This window comes from Schistocerca piceifrons, chromosome 11, assembly GCF_021461385.2.
Source record: "Schistocerca piceifrons isolate TAMUIC-IGC-003096 chromosome 11, iqSchPice1.1, whole genome shotgun sequence".
NCBI lineage: Eukaryota > Metazoa > Arthropoda > Insecta > Orthoptera > Acrididae > Schistocerca > Schistocerca piceifrons.
This window is the reverse complement of record NC_060148.1, coordinates 163,384,436-163,399,877: the sequence shown is the minus strand read 5'-3', so window position 1 is coordinate 163,399,877 and position 15,442 is coordinate 163,384,436. Positions and strand designations below refer to the sequence as shown.

The 15,442-nt window shown below is 41.0% G+C and overlaps 1 protein-coding gene across 1 annotated transcript in view; it reads left to right on the top strand.

The window, feature by feature from the left end:
* LOC124719986 (zinc finger protein 737-like) overlaps window positions 1-15,442 on the top strand; it is an 88,343-nt gene that overhangs the window by 15,758 nt on the left and 57,143 nt on the right. The gene's annotated exons all lie outside the window — the stretch shown is intronic.

Sequence of the window (15,442 nt, the reverse complement as noted above, 5' to 3'; positions counted from 1 at the left end):
CATTGTGGACATAAATGTGTAATACCGGTATTCCATATTTATGATCATTTCTTGGTAAAACCAATTGTTATGAGGTGGTATAATTCTGCTTGCTGGGGTCAACCACAGAAATGGGGACAAACATTCAGCCAGTGTGATATTCCTCCTCTCATTGTGCCATTTCAGTCAACACTCACTCATTGTGCAGCAGCATCACTGCATCTGAAGGCAGCAACAATGCATACTGGGAGCATTAAGTGACAATACCAATACCTCGTTTCTTCTACTGGTGTGAATAAAATATACTTATGTTTCAGTAGGTAATTGTGCATCCCTTACAGTGTTCTGCTGGTGCCACATACTGCAGTTTGAACTTCTTAGACAAGCAGTTGCTGGCCATTCAAAACAAACAAAAGAAGACTGTTCAATAGATTGCACAAATCTACACGTTACAATTTTGTATGAGATTACATCTCCGAAACGGACTCCTTGCTGCTACATAGGACCCTACTGTTCAATAGATTGCACAAATCTACACGTTACAATTTTGTATGAGATTACATCTCCGAAACGGACTCCTTGCTGCTACATAGGACCCTACCATTTTCCACAGAATATGTAGTGGAGATTACAAAACTAATAAACGGCCTGATCTGAGTCTTAAACTTTGCTCCAAATTAGGTAATAGCTTATCTCTAAGAAATGTTCATTGCTTCTTCAGCCAACAGCAAAAAGTGAGCCTAGGATGTCCTCTGAGTCCAATCAACAGATTTTGTTGTTGTACATGAGCCATAGTTTGGAGCTGGCCAATAGAACTTACACCAGATCTCGCATGAAACAGTGGTGGATACAGAAAAACCTCAAGGAGGGGGCACTAAATATATCTTGAGCTACCTTTACTTTCACTGTGATTATTTTTTGCGAAGTCACATGAAAAGTTTAAGAAAGTCTTATTTAAACTGATTATACACATATACAAGACAATGGCATCTTATGATACAAAAAAGTTGCAATTGTGTTTCTCATCCTTAAATGATGAATTCTATGCAACTATTCTTCCTAGCGAATTGGTTAATTACATTGTCAGTAGGACAATCGGTGTGAGGCTGAGTGTCCAACATAGATAAGTCATTAAGTCAATCCTTCATCACTGTCGACCTCTGCCATGTTGAAAAACCTCTTTCTACTGTAGCAATAGTTGCAGGTAGACAAGCAAATATTTTGTACAGTGTGTGCAAAGTAGGATAGATCTAGGACAGAGAGACAATGCTTGCATAACAGAATCACAGTCATAAAGGGCATTTATGCTTGTTTGCTTGCATTGAAGAATCTGTCCCGTTAGTCTCTTTTTAAACAGTGTGATTCTTCTTCAGAGAATGGTAGTTCAGTTAAGCACTGATTCAGTTTCTGTGCCAGATCATTATCATCATGTTTCAGTAGTTGTGAAGGCAAAAGTATGTTGAATTCTAAATGATAAATATTTTCTTCATCAAAACGTTCTCCATGTCAGTCGTAACATGGTCCAGTGTTGTAATAAAAAGTTTTTTTTCCAATATGTCATAGCATCATCATTATGATCACAGTTTTCCCTGTGTCTTTGTCTGCCTGTAAGACAAGGAACACTCATCTCCACATGTAACTGTTCCATAACTGCCTTTACCTCTTTAACAGTACGAGCAAAGTGGCTATCAGCATTAACTCTCATGCCATCATAATCCTTGAACGTCGAATATAATTTTGCTTTTGCCATTGCGACGTCCAAGATAGGGTCTTGTAAGATTTTGCTGACTGGATGTGTTATATGCATAATGTCATGCAGTGTAAACAGAGTGATAAGAAACTCGCAATTAGAAAGGGCTCAAAGGAAAATATTGGTTTTGGCAGCTGTAGTTCTATCCCTCCAACACTGTATTTCTTGAACTTCGCAAACTGTTTGGAGATTAGCTGCGAATTGAATAACAGCATCATGTTGCTCAACCTATCTCATTTGACAATGTGATTGGAGTGAGTGTTGTGTCTCCTCAAGGTTGCGAACCGTTTGCTAGACACTGTAAAGACCGATACTACTTCTTCAATAGTACCAAGTGAGTTTCTCACACTTGTAACTTCATAACTGCAGGAGACAGCAAGGTGGAGCTGATGACTTCAACAATGGTGCTACTTGCACGTTGATAGCTTTCTTTTTTATTGTAGCCACAGCTCCTTTCAATTCTGACATATTAACTGAGCATCCATCACAGTCTATACACACATGGTTCTCCAGGGACTGAGAAAGGCTTTCCATTCCTCTTAAAATTGTAGTACCTAATAATTCACCAATAACACTACATTCATCTTGACACTCTTGAGGTTCATCGTCAATGTTTCCACTGAAATCCTTGTCTTTACTGATGTCAATGAAACTCAAAAATCTTTCATGTAATTTGCCGTCACCCTCAACATATCTTGCAGCTAAACTCAGTTGGGTGATGTGTGCTATGTCTATAGTCTCATCGAAGATTATGCTGTAATAACAACAATATTTGATTTCCTCCAGTTATCCCGATAACATCACTGTTTCACAGTATGAAATAAGTTCGTTACATGTTGTTTTACGTATGTGAGTGACATTCGTTTTAGTGGTCTCAAGGTGATATTTTAGTTGCAATGCTCCAGTGTAAATTCTAAATCTTAGAAAAGCTCTAAAGTTACCCGTGTTACTTACTATAATTTCACAATCATTATCATTTTATAATAGACTCTCACGATCTCTGTCCCCACAGGGGAATATTTTGCTTTCCATGAGGTATGATTGTTTTTATTATAGGTACAAGATGGTCTCTGTTTTCCCTAATGCTTTCCATTCTGTCTTGACAATTGATTTATGACATCAAATTTGCGTTCCTCGTGTTGCCAAAAATAATTTTGCGTATGTTGATGCTTCAACATGGTACTTAAGCTGAGTGTGTCTTAAGGTCACCATCTTTACCAGTAAGTTTGGCAAACTTTGTTAGTGGTTCAGTCACAAGTTTCTTGGCGATAATGGATTTCTTTCCTCCAGCCATTTTATTATTCACAAAAGTTGTACAATTAATGCAAAGAAATCCTTTTCTAACTTGTGAGAACACCAGCCGAGGATACTGTTCAAAATGATTATCATGCACTTGTCTATGTTCAATCCACTGTTCAAAATGATTATCATGCACTTGTCTACATTCAACTTGCTCTCTCTTGTTGTGCTCAGAAGTAGGAAAGATATATCCTTTTCCAGGTTTCCTTGAAGCTGTGAGAAGCTTGTGTTTAATATCATCACTAATTTTTCCTGATGCTAATATATCCAAATAATTGACAATATCCATGGGATTAAAGAAATCGGTCGATGAACTTTGTTGTGGAAGTTTTGACGAAGTGCTGGCACTGCCTTTACATCTGGCAGTGTTTTTGCAGCTGAATGGTGACTGGAATCACCAGATGTTTGTACTTTTTACTTTATTACATACCGATCCATTTTATTAGATTGTTAAGATGTAGGTAAAATTAGATACCAGTCATTCTTGAATACACACTTCATTTGCACTGAAAAATTCAACACGGGTACATTTAGCACTAAAACACACTCGGCCACACTCCCCATATTTCTATCACTAAGCACAACACTGACTGATGTCTGTGGTAATAGCCAAAAGTGCAGTTGTTCACTTTATCACTTCCAAGTTATTGCGAAGATTGTAGCTTTCAAACTGACTAGCTGGCAGCAACTCTGCTTCTCACATATATATGTGGCTCAGTTGTTTTGAGAACATTCACTGCCAGAATGTCAAATGACCTTTTGGCCACTTATAAGTCGCACTGGTGATGTCCCCCACCCCCTCCCCCCCTGAGCTAAGTTTTCAACAGGTGCTTGTCTAAATCATATGGCAGTGGTGGCTACAGCAGGGTCAAGATGAATGACAAAATTAGTAAATGTGGACAAGGGCTCTCACATTCCCACAAACAAGCAAAAGCTAAATACAGATAGAGAAAAGCTTACAGTATTGGTTTCCACACAGAAAGGCACAGTAAAAGAAAATTATTAGCACAAATATATTTATGCACCTGCTAATATTGCTACTGCAGAAGTGCTGTATTTGTTCCACACACATTGCACCACTCAATTAGCTTTTTTTCCTTTACAACAAATGCCACAATAATCTTTCAGTTGAGTGGCCCAAAAATTACATTTTTTATGCAATTCTTTTGTAGGGATAAATTTGTGATATTAGACATGGTGGATGCAGAGAAAGTCCACCCATCAAGTAAGAGATATCAGGAAAATAGTGGAAGAACAAATATGGATGTAAAAAGAGGGAAATTGCTGTAAACTTAACTTGAGTGGCGTGCATAGATATTCACTGACAGCTATAATTCTACCAAGAGTGTGACTGCATCATTACACTATTTGACTCGGAAAAGTGAAGAAGAGTAAACCAGCTGTGGATTTGTACTCTACTGCACATGAAACAAGTGGTCACTGCTTTTTACATCAAAGGCCATTCCTTGTGCCTGTTCATTAACACTGATAATTTCTCTCTAGTTTCAGGTTCCTAGGACAACGACCATGGATGTCCATATGGCATATATGTGAGTTGTTTTCTGTGACTTCTACAGGATTGCTAGTGGTGCAAGCAAAACAATTATATTTATTTTTATTTGTATGGGCTAAAGACAAATTCACAATTACAGTCAATTGTAAAATAATTAAATTTGTCACTTACATAGGATCCATAATTCACCACTTCAGTACTGTGACTGTGACACTGGAGAGAAGCAGAAGGGTCTTTTAGGGTGATTCATTGGCTAAAAAGGTCAAGGTGACAGTATTCAGATGGGATGTGAAATGGTAGGTCTCTCACCCCCCACCCCTACCCTTCCCCCCTTTGTTGTGCTTAAAACATCTGGAGTTTGGGCACATCTTTTGCATTGCAGCACTAACTCCATCCGTAGAGACTGTGGATGAGTATCGCTTGCAAATGCCTCGCATGCCTCTCCCCATCTGTGTCCATTGTAGAAAGCTCGCCAGATTACACTGTTTTCTAGAGAGTGAAGAAAGAACAAGAATACAGGACTCAGGACAAGCCTACTGTCAGAGATGCCAAAAGGATGTGCAAGCAGTTGCCCCCAGCATGTACTAAATGTCATATGCTACAGCTACAAAAACATTTCCCCTTTGCCAATGGTACTTCTTCCTGTTACTGTTTCTGTAGTGGGTCCTCAGGGCCACTCAACCATCACTGCCCCCCTGATGGTTTGGGGGCTCCCCTTTTGCTGCTTTCTCCACACCTGCTTTGGGGCCGATAGCTTCCCGTCCACCAGGGACATATGTCCCCACCTCCCAGCCCGGAGACAAACGAGCTTCTGGCTTCTCTTGCCAGGAAGGGGTCCTCGGGGACACTTCTGTCCCTGGTTTGCACTGGTCTACGACTGAACACCAGCAGGTGGCTGAAGCACACACTGCTTTATGATCATCATCTTTACCTGAAACTGATTCAGAGAAGCCCTTGGCATCATCAAAATTCTCTAAGGAGAAGATAAGTGCTTCGAGGAGGAGGACCTTCCAGTGGACCCCCACACTAGTAGATCCCACCTGTTCAACTCCTGTGGCCAAGGCAGAGATACCAGCAACCCCTGAGGCCCCAGTTTGCTCCACACAATGGAACTCTGAATAGAGTCTGCACATATGGTCTGGATACACTGTATAGCAAACTTTAGCCCCTTGATACAGCTTTGGAGGCTGTGACTGTTCGGGTAAGTGCATTTCAGTACAGTACTGTCTGCAGTGTTTACCTCACTCCTGATGATAAAGCATCTCATGACATACTATTTGCATTGGTTTATCTGCCTCCCTCCCTCCCTCCCCCCCCCCCCCCAATCTTTCCTAATCTTGGGCAATTTCGATACACACAACCCTATGTGGGTTTTAACCATGATCACTGGTTGTTGTAAGGGCCTCTGAAAGTTACTGGCACAACTTTAACTTTGCCTGTTAAATACTGATACCCCACACACTTCAGCATGGCACACAGTTTTCTCTGTCATTGACCTTTCCATTTGCAGCTTTTGGCTTCTCCCATCCATCCACTGGGGAGTTCATACTGACCTGTGTGGTATCAACCATTCCACAATCCTCCTGTCCCTTCCTCAGCATCACTCCTCTGGATGCATGCCCAGATGGGCTCTCAACATTGCTGACTGGAGTGCTTTTGCCTTTCATGTTGGCCTTGACTCCCTGCTGCTTGGAGACATCAACAAGGCAGTCCAGAATATAATTCCAGCCATTCATTTGACAGGTGATTTAGCAATCCCCTGTTCCTTGGGCCTGTTCTGACAAGAGTACCTTGGCAGTCATCAGAGATTGCAGAGGCCATTAGCAATAGTAGGCAGGCTCTCCAGCACCGTAAGTGACACAAATCGATGGAGCATCTTATTTACTTCAAGTGGCTTCATGCCTGGGTCTGCCCCCTGATGAAATGATGTAAACAAGAACGCTGGGAGCTGCATGTTTCAGCCATCGGACCACATACCTTTCCTTTGCAGGTTTGACCTAAGATGAGACATGCCTACATGTACTAGACACTAGTAGGTGTATCTGCCATTACCTTGAAATTGATCTGTCTTCACTGACCCAGACACCATAGCTGAACATGTTGCTCTTCATATGCTCGAGTCTCAGCATCTGAGAATTATCAACCTGTCTCTCATGTTCTCAAGCAATGGGTGGAGCAAAGGCAATTACCTTTTACTACATGCCACCTGGAGCTGTATGAAGCTCCATTCATTGAATGAATGGGAATTAATCAGTGTCCTAGCCCTCCGGCCTGATACAGCTCCAGAGCGAGGTCACATCCACAACCAAATGATCAAGCACCTATCAGTGGATTGTCAGCATCATATCCTTGCCATCTGTAACTGGGTCTGGAACGAGGACCAGTTCCCATCATAGCCATTAAAAGCATTATTGTAACAGTGCTGAAACTGGGTTAGCACCTCTAGAGATTGGCAGTTATCTCCCAGTAAGTTTGACCAACGTTTTCCATAAATTGCTTGAATGCACAGTGAGCTGGTGGCTGTGTGGCTCCCTGAGTCTCAGGGTTGTCTGGCTGCATACCCATGTGATTTTCGCCAAAGCTGTTCCACTACTGATAATCTGTTTTGCCTGCAATCTGACAGCCTACCAGCTTTTACCCAGTGTCAATTCATTACAGCTGTCTTCTTCAACCTGCAAAAGCTGTATGACACAAGGCAGTGACACCATATCCTTGCTACCTTACACAGGTGGGGTGTGTTGAATCCACTCCCAATTTTCATCTAGAACCTCCTGTCACAGTGTATGTTCTGGGTTCTAGATGGTGCTTCCCACAACACTTTCCATATACAAGAGAATGGAGTTCTACAGAGCCCTGTACTGAGTGTCCTTGTCTTTCTACAAGCCATCAATGGTCACGTCCAGCTGTGAGGTCATCAGTATCACCCTCCTTGTATGCTGACTATTTCTGCCTCTTACTATTGCTCCTCTAGTGTGGATGTGGCTGAATATAGACTGTAAGGCGCCATACGAAAGACGTGGCCATGGGCACTCACCCGTGGCTTTTGGTATTCAGCTGCCAAGACCCAGGTTACATTTTTCTGTCAACATTGTATGGTTCGTCCACAACCAGAACTTTATGTTGATGACAAACTACTCAATGTGGCAGGAACTTACTGCTTTTTCGGACTGGTCTTTGATTCTTAGTTGACATGAATTCCCAATCTTTTGCAGTGTAAGTGAAAGTGCTTGCTGTACCTCAGTACGCTTTGTCACCTGAGTAACACCAGCAGGGGTGCAGAGTGCACTACGCTTCTGCAGCCTTACAAATCCATAATAAAACCCTGTCTTTGTTATGGGAGTCTGGCATATGGCACAGCATCATCATCGTCATCACTGTGGATACAGGATCTGATTCAACACTGTGGGGTTTGATTTGTAACAAGAGCCTTTTGAAGTAGTCCTGTAGACAGATAACACATGGAGGCTGGGGTCCATTCATTGTATATCAGGTGCCAACAACAGCTTCTCACTTATGCTACCTATGTTTGCAACTCTCCTCAGTATTGAAACTATCGTTCCCTCTTTCCAAACACGGAAACCCATCTTCCACAATGGTGACCCGGGTCAGGGATTTTGATCGCAGTCCACACACTGTCCCTCCCCTCCGAATTCCAGTTATTTCTTCCTCCACCTCTCCTCTAGGCCCACTCACATACACCTCTGTGGGGAACCCATTGGTCACAGCTTTGTCTTGACCCATCATGAGGTCCGAGAGACACGGTCCCTCCTGAGGCCCTCTGCCACCCATTTTTGTCCATCCTTGGTACATCCTGGAGTTCAGCAGTAGTCTATACTGATTGCTTGATGGTTGCTGATCACGGGCTTGCTTACACTGTCATGGGTCATACTGAACTGCCTTCCTTGCTGGAAGCTGTAGTGTTGGTAGCCATCTCTTGTGCTCTTGAGCATATTCTTCCCTCCACTGGTGGGTCCTTCATCTGCAGCAGCCTCTTGACCAGTTTGAAAGCTTTCAACCAGTATTACCCTCAGCATCCCTTAGTCATTGCTAACCAGTATTCCCTTGAGCAATGTGGATGCTTAGTGATATTTGTTTGGACTCTGGGTCATGTTGGGATCTCTGAGAATGAACTTGCTGACAGCTTGCCCATATGGGCTACCAGTAAACTGGCTCTGGTAATTAGTATTCTGGAAACAACCTCTGGTCGGCATTACACCCAAGTTTTAGGAACCTGAATTACAGAATTAATCACTGAATTCAGACAACCAGTGATAAGGAGACTACGAATCTATGGAGGTCCTCCAAGCAAGCGTCTCACAAGCATTCAACCATCGTTTGGTGGCTCCACATCAGCTGTATCTGGTTGACTCATGGCCACCTCCTCCAGTGCCACCTCACTGTCATCAATCTTGTTCAACAGTGGTCTACATTTTGCTGTGCTGTTCAACCTAGCCACCCTGTGGCAGAATCTTAAACTCCTTAACTCACTACCCCTGGTGTTAAGAGATGATGCCTCAGTGGCTGACTTAGTTCTACATTTATTTCATGAAGAAGGCTTATGTCGCTCTCTTTAAGGGAGGGCAACTGAACCTTATCAGCTCATTGAGGGGTTGGCAGAACCAGAACACTCTGTTGCCTCTTCTGCCGAGACCAGGCTGCTGCTATCTGGGCTTGGTGGACCAGCCTGGTTCTCAGCCTACCTGCTCTTTTAGTTTTCTTCCCTCCTCTCACATTAATCTTTCGTCTCTGTACTTCTCTTGCCCTGTCCGTATTGATAGTCATTCCGAGGCAGTTTCTGAGTGAAGTACCTCTGGTAAATGGCGGGCCTGGGGATGTATGTCCCCTCATTGCATTCTGCTCCTGCTCTGTGGTGCTTCTTGCTGCTCCCGAAATGGGGCACCTTGCCTACCTTCAGTGCTCTGTTTCCCTTTTTTCTTTTTGTTCCTTATATTGGTTTGTGACCTTTCATAGACATTTGGGTTTTCTTCCTCTGGATTGTTTGTGGTAGGCTGTCTCATACCAACAATCATGTAGACCTGCCTGCCTGTTTGAGGAAGTAGGGATGGAGAGATCTAGTAGTTTGGTGCCTTCAATCAGCCGACTGCCTCTGTCCATCTGCTAGCTTCTCTGTCCATCTGTTCCTGCCATCTCCCTCTCTGTCTGTTGTTCTTCCCTTCCTCTTGTCACATCCTGCCCACCTCCATAGGAGGTTGCTGGTTCTTACTTTCTTAGTATTTTAGTTTAGATAGTAATATGTGTACCTGGCTTCATTGAAGTCGAACCAGTGGTTAAGAGGTGACGGAAAACACATCCACTTTTGTAATATGTATGGTTACAGCTTATGCTGGTTGCTGCTTGGTATGTAAGAAATAATTTTGATTGATATTTTGGGGTCAGTCACACACTGTTGTGCTTGCCTTCAAGAATAAACAAAGCTTTGGTTTCAAATATATGAATTGTGGCACCACATTTTCTCACTGCCTGTTTCTTATATATATATATATATATATATATATATATATATATATAAAAAACAAAGATGATGTGACTTACCAAACGAAGTGCTGGCAGGTCGATAGACACACAAACTAACACAAACAAACACACAAAATTCAAGCTTTCGCAACAAACTGTTGCCTCATCAGGAAAGAGGGAAGGAGAGGGAAAGACGAAAGGATGTGGGTTTTAAGGGAGAGGGTAAGGAGTCATTCCAATCCCGGGAGTGGAAAGACTTACCTTAGGGGGAAAAAAGGACGGGTAAACACTCGCGCGCACACACACACACACACACACACACACACACACACACATACAGACACAAGCAGACATATTTAAAGTGGTCTTTAAATATGTCTGCGTGTGTCTGTATATGTGTGGATGGATATGTGCGTGTGTGTGCGTGCGAGTGTATACCCGTCCTTTTTTCCCCCTAAGGTAAGTCTTTCCACTCCCGGGATTGGAATGACTCCTTACCCTCTCCCTTAAAACCCACATCCTTTCGTCTTTCCCTCTCCTTCCCTCTTTCCTGACGAGGCAACAGTTTGTTGCGAAAGCTTGAATTTTGTGTGTTTGTTTGTGTTAGTTTGTGTGTATATCGACCTGCCAGCGCTTCGTCTGGTAACTCACATCATCTTTGTTTTTAGATGTATTTTTTGCACGTGGAATGTTTCCCTCTAATATATATATATATATATATATATATATATATATATATATATGTGGCCAGCTATGGACCACATACAACTTAAGACTTATTGTGTTTCTTTTTCTTCCATTCTTCCCAGTACTTCTTCATTTTCTCGCCAACTGCTCGTCTCTGTTCATCTGTCCACACTCTCTTGGGTTGAGGTTTTGGCGCATCTTCTTCATAGTTTGCGTTTTCTATAAGTAGCCTAAAGTTATTACTGTCACGTATTATTTCTTCTGTAGCACCTATTTTGTTGGCGTCTTTCTTTACTGCTTCTATCCATCCTACGGTGTTTTTCAGCTTACCAACGTAATTAAAAATTTTCTTTGTAATTCATGTTTCTTCCATTCTTTTTAAATGTCCATAAAATTTTAGCCGTCTCTTCCTCATTGTATCTGTGATCTTTTCTGTATTTTTGTATAGGTCTTCATTTCTCCTTTTAATCCACCTGTTTTCCTTGTTTTTCTCAGGACCTAGAATTTTTCTTAATATTTCTCTCTCTCTTTTTTCTAGTTCTCTTAATTCGCCTTTCTTATTCAATGTTAGGCACTCTGATCCATATGTTGCTTGTGTCCTAATAACTGAATTATAATGTTTAATCTTTGCTTGTATGGATATTGATTTCTTATTGTAGTAGTTTTGTGTTAATTTATATGCAGATTCCAACTTTTTTATTCTTTCTTTATTTGTTGTGTTATCCAGTCCATTGGCTTGGATCCACTCCCCCAGGTATTTGAATCTATCAACTCTTTTAATTTTTCCATACTTTGTTTTCATAAACTTTTCTGTATTATGTTTGTGTTCTATATACTTGGTTTTTTCGTAGGATATTTTTAGCCCAGTCTTTTCAGCAATCTCGTGTAACATATCAAGCATAACTGTTGCGTCTGTTCGGTTTTCAGTTATCAAAGCCATATCATCCGCAAAGGCTACACATTTTACTTCAAATTTGTTCTTTCCTTGGCCCATGCTTATACCCTTTGTGCCTCTGTTTTTTAATGTGTTTTCCCATGTTTTTACTACTTTATCTAAAACCAAGTTAAAGAGAATTGGGGACAGTCCGTCACCTTGTCGAACTCCTGTTTTGATTTTGAATGGTTCAGAAATTTCGCCTTGAAACTTAATTCTTGATGTTGTATCTGTGAGCGTTTGTTCAACAAGTCTTCTGGTGTTTTCATCTATCCCTGATTCATAAAGTATCTGGAATAGTGTTTGTCTGTCAACTGAGTCGTAGGCCTTCTTGAAGTCTACGAAAGTAACTAGTGTATTTTTATTTTGTATAGCTCTCACTCTCAAAATTGTTTTTAAATTAAGAATCTGTTCTGCACATGATCTACCTTTTCTAAATCCTGCTTGATAATCTCCTATATTAGGTCCTGCTTGTTCCTCTATTCTATTTAAAAGTGCTTTAGAAAGTATTTTGTATGTCACTGGTAACAAGGATATATGCCCCTGTAGTTGTTGGTGTCTGTTTCATCTCCTTTTTTATGGAGAGGGCGGATCAATGCTTGTTTCCAGTCACTGGGTATGATTCCTTTTGTCCAAATGTCTTTAATTACTTTGTGAATTTTCTGACATTTGGATAAGCCCCCTAGTTTCCACATTTCTGCCACTATCCCATCCTCACCTGGTGCTTTGTTATTCTTCAATGCTTTGATAATCTTTTCTATTTCTTCTACTGTAGGTGGTTCCGATGGTGGATTTTCATGTTGTGGTTTTTGAAATTGTAACCTGTCATTAGGCTCCTCACAATTTAATAGATTTTCAAAGTATTCAGCTAAGATTTGGCTGTTCTCTTTATTGCTTAAAACCATTTTTCCATTTTTATCTTTAAAATGTAAACTTGGTGACTGGAATCCTGTTAAAATTTCTCTGAAAGTCTTATAGAAGTCTCTAGTGTTGTTCCTTTTGAAATCAGAATCCATTTCTTCTAATCTGTCTTTGTCATATTTTCTTTTCATTGATCTGATGATTTTTGCTGTCTTTTTCCTTTCTTCCTTAAACTCTTCCCAGTATTCGTGTTTCTTATTGCTGTTCCATTTTTTCCATGCCTTTAGTCGATTGTCAATTGCTTCATCACACAGCTCATTCCACCATCTGTGTTTTGGTATTCTTCGTGGCTGTCCCATTTCTTTAACTGACTCTATCATTGTTTCTTTAATTTCTTCCCAATTATCCATTTTTCTTGTGTTTAGTATAGACAGAATTTGTCCTGCTTTTGCAGGAGAAATTTAGTGTTTACTCTTGGAAATCTTCTTGGTTTTGGTTTAGGTTTGTTTGGTTGGAACATGGTCTTTATTTCTGTCAGATAATGATCTGAGTCTATGTTTAGGCCCTTCCTCACTCTGACATCCAAGATTTCCTTCTAGTTGCGAGTCGTTATTGCCACATGGTCCAACTGATATTCACCTTGATTTGGATTAGGTGATACCCACATCTTTTTCTTTCTTGCAAGTTTCCTGAAACATGTCGACATTAATTTTAGATTAAACTGTCTACAAAAATCTGTCTTTCCCCATTTCTGTTGGTTCTTGCATGTGCTGGATAATCTCCAACTACTGATTTAAATTTTATTTCTTTGCCAACTTGTGCATTAAAGTCTCGCACTAAAATTTTTATATGTTCCTTTGGTAATATGGATGTTTCGTGTTCAAGCATTTCCCAGAAATCTTCCACTTTGTCAACATTTGTTCTGTTATGTTGGTTAATAGGTGCATGTGCATTTATAATAGTGTAGCGTTTATTGCCTGACTTGAACGTCAGTAATGAAATTCGTTCTGATGGGAAGCTAAAATTAGTTATTGATTCCGTAAGTTGCTGTTTGACCATAAATGCGGTCCCTAATATAGTCGTATTATTGGAATTTTTAATGGCTGGTTTTCCTTTGTAGATCCTGTATCCACCTGATTCAAATGCATTTTCGTCCAGATACCTTGTTTCTTGAAGAGCTAATATAAGTATGTTGCGTTGATTGAGAGCGTCCGTTAGGTGTTTGTTTTCCAACTTTCATAAGTGTGTTGATATTCAGAGTCCCCAGTAGGTGTTTTTTCTTGGGTCTTATCTTTGAAGTAGTACTCGGAAGCTCCGACTCTTCCTTACATGATGTTCTAGGCTCTCCAGAATCCAAAGGCCTAGTTGCACCGCCATGAATAGCGATGGAAGGTTGGTTACTTCCTGGAGTAGTTTCCATTTTGAAATTTACCATCATGTCTTAGGTTAAAGTTTGGTTTGGGGAAAGGTAGTTGATCCTTTCAATGATAAAAATTCAAGCATTTAGCTTAGAATTATAAGTGAGGCCGCCACTAACATGTGGGACAGACGCCTTTTGCAGCCGCCCACTGTGGGAACAGACGCTACAGTTTGGTGCTTTTATATAAAAGCCTGCCTCTTCCGCCAGTTCCGCTGTTCTGATGATCTTCATCACCGCCTTCACTGCCGTTGAGGTCTTCACCGTTTCCCTGGCTAGGGACCCTCACGAGGTACTATCACCCGGGCCAGGTGAACCAAGGTTTTTTAACGAGGTGTTACTCCTCCCCCTCCTCCTTTTTCAACCGGGCTTGGGACCGGCTTTGGCGGAGTTCACTAGGCCCTTCAGTCTTTTCCGTCTTTAATGTGTCTTAGAGAGAGAGAGAGAGAGAGAGAGAGAGAGAGAGAGAGAGAGAGACTTTTAAACAGATCTTGTGTAGAAGCTGTTATGGCCATAACACTAATAATTATATATATATATATATATGTCTGCTTGTGTTGTGTGTGTGTGTGTGTGTGTGTGTGTGTGTGTGTGTGTGTGTGTGTGTGTGTGCGCGCGCGTGTATACCTGTCCTTTTTTCCCCCTAAGGTAAGTCTTTCCGCTCCCGGGATTGGAATGACTCCTTACCCTCTCCCTTAAAACCCACATCCTTTCGTCTTTCCCTCTCCTTCCCTCTTTCCTGATGAGGCAACAGTTTGTTGCGAAAGCTTGAATTTTGTGTGTATGTTTGTGTTAGTTTGTGTGTCTGTCGACCTGCCAGCACTTTCATTTGGTAAGTCACATCATTTTTGTTTTTAGATATATATTTCCTACGTGGAATGTTTCCCTCTATTATAACCATATCATATATATATAAAATTATTATTGTTATTTCCATAACAGCTTCTACACAAGATCTGTTTAAAAGTCAGTCTCTCTCTCTCTCTCTCTCTCTCTCTCTCTCTCTCTCTCTCTCTCTCTCTCTCTCTAAGACACATTAAAGACGGAAAAGACTGAAGGCCCTAGTGTTTGGGTAAAGCAAGATCCCGAACTGAAACAACATGCTGATGGGTCTGAGCATAATGTAAGTTTTCACACAAGCACTGTATTGTGGAGGAAGTGTTGTAAGAATGTCATGACACAAATATGGGGCATTAGAGCTAAATTATCATGGATAGTGTAAAATTGTAACCTATGGTACCAGCTATTTTCAAGAATGTTTGTGATTGTCCAGTTGACTCTAGTTAGATGTGTCATTTGTAGGTTATTACCAATAGTATTTTAACAGCACTTGTTACAAGCAAATCTTTATGAACCATTACCCTTGCATTAATTTTTTTTATTATGGTTCTATGTAATGAATGCCTTAAGTATGTATTTGGTGTCAACAGAGCAAGGAAGACTTCCTCTTGGAAGTAATTGTTAATCTTGTTACATGTCTCTGTGTCACAGTGCTGTAACAGATGATGGGGAACTATGATACGTGAT